The sequence below is a fragment of the Euprymna scolopes genome, chromosome 46 (assembly GCF_053919585.1).
Source record: "Euprymna scolopes isolate OS-2025 chromosome 46, ASM5391958v1, whole genome shotgun sequence".
In the NCBI taxonomy this organism is placed as follows: Eukaryota; Metazoa; Mollusca; class Cephalopoda; order Sepiida; family Sepiolidae; genus Euprymna; species Euprymna scolopes.
The window spans coordinates 79,480,993-79,491,941 of NC_136527.1; the positions used below are offsets into that span (position 1 = coordinate 79,480,993).

The 10,949-nt window shown below is 32.3% G+C and overlaps 1 long non-coding RNA gene across 1 annotated transcript; it reads left to right on the forward strand.

The window, feature by feature from the left end:
• The first annotated feature begins 259 nt into the window (after window positions 1-259).
• On the forward strand, window positions 260-9,729 carry LOC145271351 (uncharacterized). Its single transcript, XR_013865832.1, has 2 exons — window positions 260-527; window positions 9,320-9,729. It is a non-coding gene; the product is annotated as an uncharacterized LOC145271351 (long non-coding RNA).
• Window positions 9,730-10,949: the final 1,220 nt, after the last annotated feature.

A 10,949-nucleotide genomic window follows, 5' to 3' on the forward strand; every position in this document is an offset into this window, starting at 1 on the left:
GTATTTTGCGATGATTACAATGAGTGAATATGCCGCATTACCAATTTTGACTTCATTTAATTACTTTTTTTTTATCTTGAATGTAATAAGAAAAAACAAGCTCACGGCTGCTTTATTAATGTTATAATTATTTTAATTTTACGCATCGATATAATTTATTTCATTATTTAATATGCTTTAATAATGATTGGAAAACAATTGCACATTTTAAACTAATGAACGGGCATTTTTACACAAGGAACGAAATAATGATTACACCGAGTTAAGGTGACCTAAATTCATTGTTCTTTAACAGTTGATTTTCTCTTTAAATACTTTCACGTTTAAATTGTGTTTTTCATCTTTTAATTTTGATTCTTTTATATTTTCATATATTTTATTTCTTAATGAATTGGACACACACAAAAAAAAGTTGTATCAATTTGCTAAAGAAATCCTAACAAACAAAACAAATGTTCCGTTTTGAACACAATAGAACAAAACGAATTCATCCCACTTTTTTTCGTATTGAATTCCTGGAATAAAAGGTAAGTTATTATTTCTTTTTATTTTCATACACTTTAAAAAAAATTACATCCAATAACTTTTTAAATAATCTGAAACATTAAAATAAGTTTATTCTTATTGCAATCCAATGAAGATATTCATTTCACCATGCTTTATAACATACGTGAATAAAAAAGTATGAGTTTCTCATTAAAAAAAAAATCTTCTAAAATATATTTTTCAATCTAACATTTAAATTTTTGTACAAAATGTATTTATTTCAGTAACACTTATGAATTCTGAAAAAAATAATAATAATTATCATATACAAAATAATTTAATTCAAAGTTGGTTAAAGTGTTAGACAACTGAGCACAAAAAAGTTTTTTTAATATTTAATTGTTTTAACATGTTACAACGAGGGACCAGATTAACGGAGAGTGTCACCAATGTTGCGATGGTGATAGGATAACGTGTTTCTAGTACCTCAACGTAAACAAAAACATTAAAAGTTGTCAGAATCAGCGTTGAAGCGAAGACAAATATAAAAGTTCATAAAATTGTTTTATTTAAGCATAGAAAGAAATAATAAATCTTATTTTATATTGTTGTCATTTTAACGTGTGTGTTGATTGAACACACGAAAAAGAAAAGATAAATAATAAATCGATGTTTGCGAGAATGTTGTGAGAAAATGTTCTTGAAACGAGTGTCCTGGAAACAAGTGCTACGTTTTGAACTCTATGTACCTCTTTAAACAAATAATCAGTGAAAGTGACTCGTTTGGTGGACATCGATAAGTCGGGTAATGTGAACAGAAGTTTATTTACTGTAGAATTAAACCAACAGCTCAGTTTTGTTGGACAATATTTATGAAATTTAATGATAAAACAGAGCCCTGCAATATTTGTTTTCAAGAACGATATATATTTTCAAACTAAATGTACATGTTATTTTTAATGATTAATGTGTTAAATATTAAATGTATTAAGGTCGAAGAAACGGGTCTGTACTGCAAAAATATCCCTTTTAAACCCCTCCTGTATGCAACACTGTATAAATGTAATTTAATTTAATATTGTCATCCGATCTTTTTTACCATTCAAAAGAAGCTAATATTTCTTACAAATTTTTTACACAACATAAAAATAAGGAAAATCCGAGACAAAAATAGTGTTTACATTATTGAGGCTTTAAAAACAACTGTCGTTATGTTTTTGAAGCCGTAGACATACCCATGTTTTAAAAATCTATAAAACAAAATCAAACAATAGTCATCTGTTCCTGAAATTTTCGATATTTATTAAATAAACTTACATATCGAATAAAAGAGAAATATATCTATTAAGATATTTCACCATGCTATTGAAGCTGTTGTCCCGTTGGTGCAACAGGTAGCGTGACCGATTACTAGCACAAGTGTTGCGGTTTCGATCTCTATCAGTTCCTTTTTTTTTCATTCCAATATTCTTGATTTCGAAATAGTATGTAATAAATACACAAGAAGACTTTTATTTAAAAAATACAAAAGAATGTTTTTGATTTACGTAACGAAAATGCCATATTCAAAATATATATGATATATATCGGCTTATTTGTTACATTCAAAAACGTCACGTAAATAGATCAAGTAATGGAATTTGTATTGGATCTACTCCTAAACTAATTAACCGATCATTAAGAATATTAATTATGTGCATATGTTTATATATTTCTATGTCTTGGATTCACCCCTAAACTAATTGACAGATCATTATGAATTTTAATTATGTGTATATGATTATATAATTTTATGTATTGGGTCTACTCCTAAACTAATTCGGGACAAGATCAAAGTTTAGTATCTGTTCTTCAGATGCTGCACTTCTATTTCTTGTTCTCTTTCGGTGGAGAAGAAATCCTTCACGACTGAGACAATTTTTATTTTTGTACCTCTTCTCCACGTTAAAAAACGACCCTGGTGTCTAACTCTGTCCTGTGGGGAGGCATAGTAAATAGGTACTATTAAACTAATAAACCGATCCTTATGAATTTTTATCATGTGTACATGTTTATATATTTTTATGTATTGGAATCACTCCTAAACTAATTAACCGATCATTACGATTTTTAATTATTTGTATATCTTTATATATTTTTATGTATTGGATCCACTCCTACACTAATTAACCGATCATTTTGAATTTTAATTATGTGTATATGTGTATATATTTGTATGTATTGGAATCACTCCTAAACTAATTAACTCATTATTATCGATTTTTATTATGTGTATATGATTATAAATTTTTCTGTTACTGGTTCACTACTGAACTAATTAACTGATCATTATGAATTTTCATTATGTGCATATGTTTATATATTTTTATGTATTGGATCCACTTCTACACTAATTAACTGATCCTTATGAATTTTATTATGTGCATATATTTATGTATTTTGATGTATTGGATTCACTCCTAAACTAATAACCGATCATTAGAAATTTTATTTATGTGCATATGTTTATATATTTGTATGTATTGGAATCACTCCTAAACTAATTACTCGATCATTATGAATTTTTATTATGTGCATATCTTTATATATTTTTATTTATTGGAATCCCTCCTAAACTAGTTAACCGATCATTATGAATGATTAGTACACATATATTATTATATATTTGTATGTATTGGATTCACTTCTATACTAATTAACTGATCATTATAAATTTAATGTATTATATATGTTTGTATATTTGTATTATCATATTCCAAAAATCACATACAATAATCAGTTTATAATGTATTTATGTGTATAAGAAATTCTATCAAAGTATAAGGTACTTGTGTAGTATAGTACTCATGAAAAAGCAAACAAATCTTATCTGTAACATTCATTAAAGTTATTAAAACCGAAAATCACGTTTAATATTCAAGTAGTATGACTTACATATGAGAAATAAGATGCTTCTTCACTATAGCACCCATGTACCAAAACAAACAAATTCTTTACCCTGGTGTACAGAAAATGTAACACAACAGAAAATTACATAAACGTATCGAGTTTCTTCATTTTTACAGTATAGTACCCATATGAAAAACGAAAGAAATCTTGCCCATGGCGTACATAAAAGTAATCCAAGCCGAAAATTATATAATATATTCCTAAACTAATTAACCGATCATTATGAATATTAATTGTGTATATATTTATATATGTCTATGTATTGGATAGACCCTTAAACTAATTAACCTATCATTATTAATCTTAATTATCTGTATATGTTTATATATTTGTATGTATTGCATTCGCTATGGTGTTTAACCCACACCTGGGTCAAAAGTCTATGGTTTATATAATGGATAGAACAGTGCATTTGGAGGGTGATCCCCCAACACCTCCATCCCGAGCTGATTTCCGCAGTTGTTAAAATCAGTATTTCCTCCTTTTGGAGCAGACCACCAAGGGAGCTGTACGCTTCCTCTTTCTGCTGGAGCATCTTGGTTCTGACATCCCTTTTGGAGGGTCTATGTCAAAACAGTAATACACAGTTTTAATCACCTCACTGACGTCCTGGGGTGGTTCTTCTTGATCCTCGTAGAAGCGTTTCTTGATTTGGTTAAAGTGCCTCTTATGTTGGAACTTTGGGCGCTGAATGATGTATGTAACATGGCCGATTCTTCGTAAGATCGTGCCCTGTTCCCAAAAAGATGTTATTTCTAAACTGTCTAAAATACACGTTATCTCCGCTGTTAAATAGTTTTGTAGGAATTGTAGAGGTTCTGTTGCGTACTATGTGTTTGGGTAGTAGTTTATCAAATACGGATTTTATTTTCCATCCAAACATGATTTCTGCTGGGGATCACGAATCTTGTTTGTTCGGATTTCTCGTGATTCTGTAAACCTGCAGAAATTGCTGAAGGGACTTTTCTGTCGGTGTACCGGACGCCTTTTTTAATGCTCTTTTAAGCATATCGACGAAGCATTTGGCCTGGCTGTTGCTTCTGGCCTAGTACTTAGGTGTCGTAATATGCTTGACTTGATACGTCTTGCAGAATTCTCTGCACTCTATTGAGGTGAACTGTGTAGTTTTGTCGCTAACCAAACAGTCTACAACGCCTAACCGAGCAAACAATTCCAATAAAAAATTTGTCGTTGCCGTGGTCGGTTTTTTGCATCTTAATACCTCTAGCCATTTAGAGTAAGAGTCAACTACTATCAGGTAGTAAAAATCCTCCACAGGTCCGGCATAATCGATGTGGATCCTTGACCATGGTTGTTCAGCCTCAGGCCAAGGTTTATATGTTATTGGTGGTGCTTTTCCAGCTAAAGCACAGCCTTTGCATCTGTTCACCATGCCGGTAATATCTTGGTCCATAGCTGGCCAATAAGCAAAACTTCTCATTAGGCGTTTCATTCTGTTTATTCCTGGATGGCCCATGTGAAAATCATTGAGAATTCCTTTTTGAGGGATTTGGGGGATGATAACCCTTTCACTGTATAACAGTATTTCATCGCAACCAGAAAAAATGTCTGAACTAGTGTCATCCAGTGCTAATTTCTGCTTCGTAGTTTGAATAAAATTATCATTGAGAGATTCTGACTTAATTTTCTGAAGTGTGATCAGCAGTTCGCGGATAATATTGTTTATTATGGTTTTTACATCACTATTAATATGTAGTGCTGCGATTACTGAATTTTCAAAAGGTTACATTTTGGCAGAAATCAGGCTCGATAGACTGTCTGCATTGGCTAGTTGTTTTGAGAGGAGAAATTGAATTGTAAAATTATAGCTCAGCAGAATAATTCCCTATCTAAATAGTCAGTTTGCAATGAATGTTGGAAGTCTTTTTTTATCAAAAAATGGGTATCAACGACTTATGGTCGGTTTGTAGAAAACAATGTTTTCTGTACAAAAACCAGTGGAATTTTGAAACTGCAAATATAATTCCTAGGCCCCCTTTCTTGAATTGAGAATAATTCTTTTCTGCTGGCAAGAGAGTCCATGTTGCAAAAGCAATAGGCTGTTTCAAGCCATCCAGCATTCGATGTAGCATGCACGTCCCGATGCCATATTGACTAGGGTCGCTAGCTACTATTATGTACAACTACGGGTTGAAATGCGCTAGGAATAGTTGTAAAGTCAGGATTCTTTTTATTTCCTGGAATGATGTCTGGTAATCTTCTGTCCACTCCCAAGCCTTATCCTTTTTCAGCAATTCATTAAGTGGTGCGCGCAATTTGTGCATATTTGGGATGAACCCCTGGCAATAATGTGCCAAACTTAAAAAACTCTGCAATTGAGTTATGTTTACTGGTGCCGGCATTTCTTTAATAGCGGTCGCCCTATCTGAGTCTGGACGTCTGCCATCTTTATCGATTATTTGACCCAGGTATTTAATTATTAGTAAAAAGAACTCGCATTTATCTGCTTTGATCTTAAATCCATAATCTTGTATTCAACTGAATCTGTAGGTAAGTGTTGCTTAGGTTGATCTATAAAAAAAAACTTGCTGCCATTTAATTTCGTGAACACTTCTTCTGGACTGTGTAATGGATAGAGAAAATCTTTTAAGGACCTGTTGAGTCTGATTGCGAAGTCCCTGGATCTTTTCTTTACATAAACTGCCGGAGCAGCCCACTCACTATATTCAATTTTAATCAGTATACAAATGCTTTCTAATCTTTCTAGTTGCTGATTTATTCTGTTCAGAGAAATGAACGAGACATTATGTTTCTTTTTAAACACTGGTGTGTGCCAGGTTTCGACTTAAATCTGTGGCTATTTTTGTACATTGTTGCGAGGCTATATAATGCATGTTAACGACTTAACAATAAAGAAAGCCATTATACCAGTATATATATATAAAATTACATTATTTATTTAGGACAAAACAATGTAAAGTTTCTACATCGGTGTAATAATTGGGTAGTCATGCAAGGACATGTGTTTGTGGCTTGTACGCGTTGACGTCTGTGGAAGTGTGCATAAGTAGAGGTTATAGTTCATATTTTACTGAGTTAGATATAGCTTAAATATGACAGTCTTGAATTGTTCATATTGTGTGTTCTATGTGTATGCATCTTACAAGTAACAATATTTATGTGAAAAATATACAAGCCTACCCTATGTTATTGCTGTCGCTCTCAAAGTGCATGCTTATGAAGCGCGTGGTTTATCGTGTGCATGGCTTAGTGTCGAGAGAAAAAGGACGTAAACGGAAGGTTATGTCATAGATCACCGGAAGTATACGCGTGTCAAAGTTATGTTATGTTTGCACGTGCTCTGCTCTATGTGTGTGTGCTACTGCACACAGCTTGTTCTGTGTCTGTGTGTTTGATCCAGACAAAGCAAATTTTGCAGGTCGAAAGGCCTCACTATAACTTCTCCACAGGCCAGTTACTTTTTTTGTTTTCCCCTGTAAAGTGACGTTTGTAATTAATTCACCTTCAAAATGAATTTTTATACCATTAACGGCCGTCGCCGTCTGTTAGTGTTTAACATAGTCGGCTTTCGTAATATTTTCCACGTTTTGAGATTTATTATTGAAAGATCCGATTCACTGTCTAATTAGAATTTAATAGCCTTGACGAAAATGTTAACTGACGTCCTTAGTTCTGGTTTGATGTACACGGCTTTTATTCTGAGTTTTCCTACAGTACGAATTTTATGACCGATCTTATTGCACAAATGGCATCTTTTTGTAAAAATTAATAATCATTTTACCCAATGTATCTATCCGCATCTGAAACAAGCGCTCGGTGCTTTTAGTTTTTTCTGAGTTTCGTTGGTTAGTGAATGTTTGCCATTTCGACGGTTTTTCTTAGTTACTTTTTTATATTCGCAATGCCTACTTCGATATTTCTTGCATCTTTTTTTATAATTTGTACTTTTTGACAATCCTCAGTCAATTTTTGAAGCGTTAAGTTCAGTTCATTTTCTAATTTCGTAACCACTCTGCACCTGATTTCTGCATCTTTTCCGGAGGTAAACCCTTGCGCAAATACAAGACATTTAAAATTGTCTGCTGTTGGTTCAGACAACTTAAAATCATCTCAGTGTGTGTTCATTACAACTGCGTAGGTGAAAAATCGTCATTATCATCTTTTACCACATTCAAACATCTGCAACGCTTATGGGAAAGAGACGTTTCCAATGAGAAAAGTTCTGTTAACAAATTTACCGTTTCATTGAATGATAAATCTGCTGTTTTCCGAGGCAAGATGTAATCCACGAATTTATCATGCTCAGCCGTTTCCAATTTTCGTAGAAGTCTGGTTTTCTTTTGATCAGACCAGTTGCTGCAGTCAATATTAAAAAAAATCTTCATAACGCCGAAAATACACTGTGAATGAGTTTTCCTCTTCCTCGTATTTAAAATTGTCTATCGTGGTCCATATTGTATTCTGAGAAAACGCTGACTTGCTTTCTGCGTTCACATTATTCTTAACCATTTCTGTAAGCAATTCCTCTTTTCGTAATTGACGTTTGGCTAACTGTTTTTGAACTTCCTTTTGCTGTTCTTCCGTTTCTATTTGATGTTCAGTCCAGTGTTTTTCGACTTGTGACTGATGCTTTGCGGCATCGATATGCAACTTGGTCAAATGTTCCAACACTACTTTCAATTCGTCCATTTTGCTTTGTCAGCATTAGCAATTTCAAAACGTTCGCTTAATTTAATAAAACCGTTTTATTCTTTCTTGTTTCTTCCCCCGGACAATAAAACGAACAGAAAAACATAAATATATATAATTTATCCTTCTAAGTCGCGACGAACCTTTTTTTGCAAAAGTACAGCATTATCTTTGAAATTTGTGGCAAACTTTTTTCTTTTGAACTCTTATTTTCGTAATGATCTGCGTTTTGTTTTTTTTAGTTACCGTGAACCTTTCAGTTGCAAGTCTTTAGACACTTCTTTAGGCTTGATTACATTTGACTCAGACGTCGTTAGTATTTTTAGAATACTATTTCAATGCGAATATTTTTTTCTATGTCGTTACTGGTTTCGATTTTAGTATGCTCCTTGAATCCAAAGTCGTCAGTGTTTAATTTTTTAGAACACTATTTTTAAACGTAAGTACGTTCTCTGAATCCAATGTTGCCAGTGTTATGGCTTGCAATAAGCAACAAAGACAAAAGAACAATGGAATAGAGTTTAAAATTACTGGAACAACAACGTAAAAAGGTTACAACTGAAAAGAGTAGCAAACATCATCGAGCAGGCGAGGGTCGCTCTGGTGTTTAATCCACACCTGGGATCAAAAGGTCTATGGTTTATATAATGGATACAACAGTCCATTTGATGGGTGATACCCCCACAGCACTTATATATTTCTATGTATTGGAATCACTCCTAAATTAATTAACCGATCATTATGAATTTTAATTGTGTGTATATGTTTTTATATTTCTACATATTGGATTCACTTCTAAACTAATTAGGTATGTTGAAAATTTTTTCCATTGTCTTATACGATCCTGAGCAACGCTGTGCGGCCTTGCTAGTTGCAATTATAAAAGTGAAATGTATAGAATTTCATTTTAGGATTTCTACTAAATTACATTTTTAGACATTAAACAAACACATATTAAAAGAACTGTTGAATAAAAGCGCATTTGATTTAAATCATAAAAAGTACATATATATTTTCAACTAGATTATATTCTAAGCAATACCTGTATTTACTGGTTCTGTTTATAGTTAGAAAGTACTTATTTTTAACGTGACTGTTATGATATTTTGGATGAAATTAATATAGGGTTGTGACTTCAATCAATAACATTAACAATAAACAATACTAATACATCAAAGCAAATACTAAAAATATTGAATTTCATTTTTTGCAGATGTTCCTGATTGGACCCTATTATTGATTTTTGATGAATACGATTTTCTTTAAACATTATTTGATGGAGAAAATTACGTTATTTGAAGAGTAAAGCGACATCAGTGGGAACGTTTCTTATAATGGTCACTACTATTTACGAATGTTATAAAATAGTTTTGAAAATGTGACACATCTTGAAATGATGAAATATCTGTTAATTTTAAATAAATAAAATAATAAGATATCGAATAGAAAGTTTTGACTAATGACAAATCAAACTATAAAAAGTTACATTTTTATGAATTGTTTGATTTTCTTATAAAAACGTGAAATGTTTGGTATCTTGTGGGATGATACATCCGCATCTTAAACAAACTGATTTGTAAAATTGGAATAAAAGGGAAAACCTTTTTTTTCGTATGAATTGTATGAACATTTTTGTTTTATAAAATAATCATTAGTTTAATATGAGAACTCACACTGGTGTAAAACAATACTCTTGTAAAGTGTGTTGATATTCTTGTTCTTACACATCATCGTTAATGAGATATGAGAACTCACACTGTGGAAAAGCCACATTCTTGTGAAGTGTGTTGATATTCTTGATCTGAAAAGTCAAAATAAGTGATACCTATTAGAACGCACTGGGAAAAAGACTAATAATAAAAATTGAAATAAAATTGACGGTAATGTTTAGTGTAAAGTATATAAAAATACTTAAGAAAATTTTGAAAAATAAGCTAAACATATTAGGTTGTTTATATGCTTGTTTTAACACACAATTGCTAGTCAGAAATGAGTACTCACACAGGGGAAAAGCCACATTTATGTGAAGTTTGTGGATACACTTTTACTAAAAAATTAACGTTAGTGAGACATATGAGAACACACACTGGGGAAAAGCCACATTCATGTGAAGTTTGCGGATATACTTGTTCTTATAAATCAAAGTTAGTGAGACATGTGAGAACTCACACTGGGGAAAAGCCATATTCATGTGAAATTTGTGGATATTCTTGTTCTGTGAAATCATCGTTAGTGATACATATGAGAACTCACACTGGGGAAAAGCCACATTCATGTGAAGTTTGTGGATATTCTTGTTCTTATAAACTAAAGTTAGTGAGACATGTGAGAACTCACACTGGGGAAAAGTCACATTCATGTGAAGTATGTGGATATTCATGTTCATTTAAGTCATCGTTAGTGAAACATAAGAGAACTCACACTGGAGAAAAGCGACATTCATGTGAAGTTTGTGGATATTCTTGTTCTGTGAAATCATCGTTAGTGATACATATGAGAACTCACACTGGGGAAAAGCCACATTCATGTGACGTTTGTGGATATTCTTGTTCTATGAAATCAAATTTAGTGGGACATATGAGAACGCATACTGGGGAAAAGCCACATTCATGCGAACTTTGTGGATATTCTTGTTCTCAAAAATCATCGTTAATGAAACATATGAGAACTCACACTGGGGAAAAGCCACATTCATGTGAAGTTTGTGGATACTCTTTTACTAAAAAATTTACGTTAGTGAGACATATGAGAACACACACCGGGGAAAAGCCACATTCATGTGAAGTTTGTGGATATTCTTGTTCGGATCAATCAAATTTAGTGAGACATATAAGAACTCACAC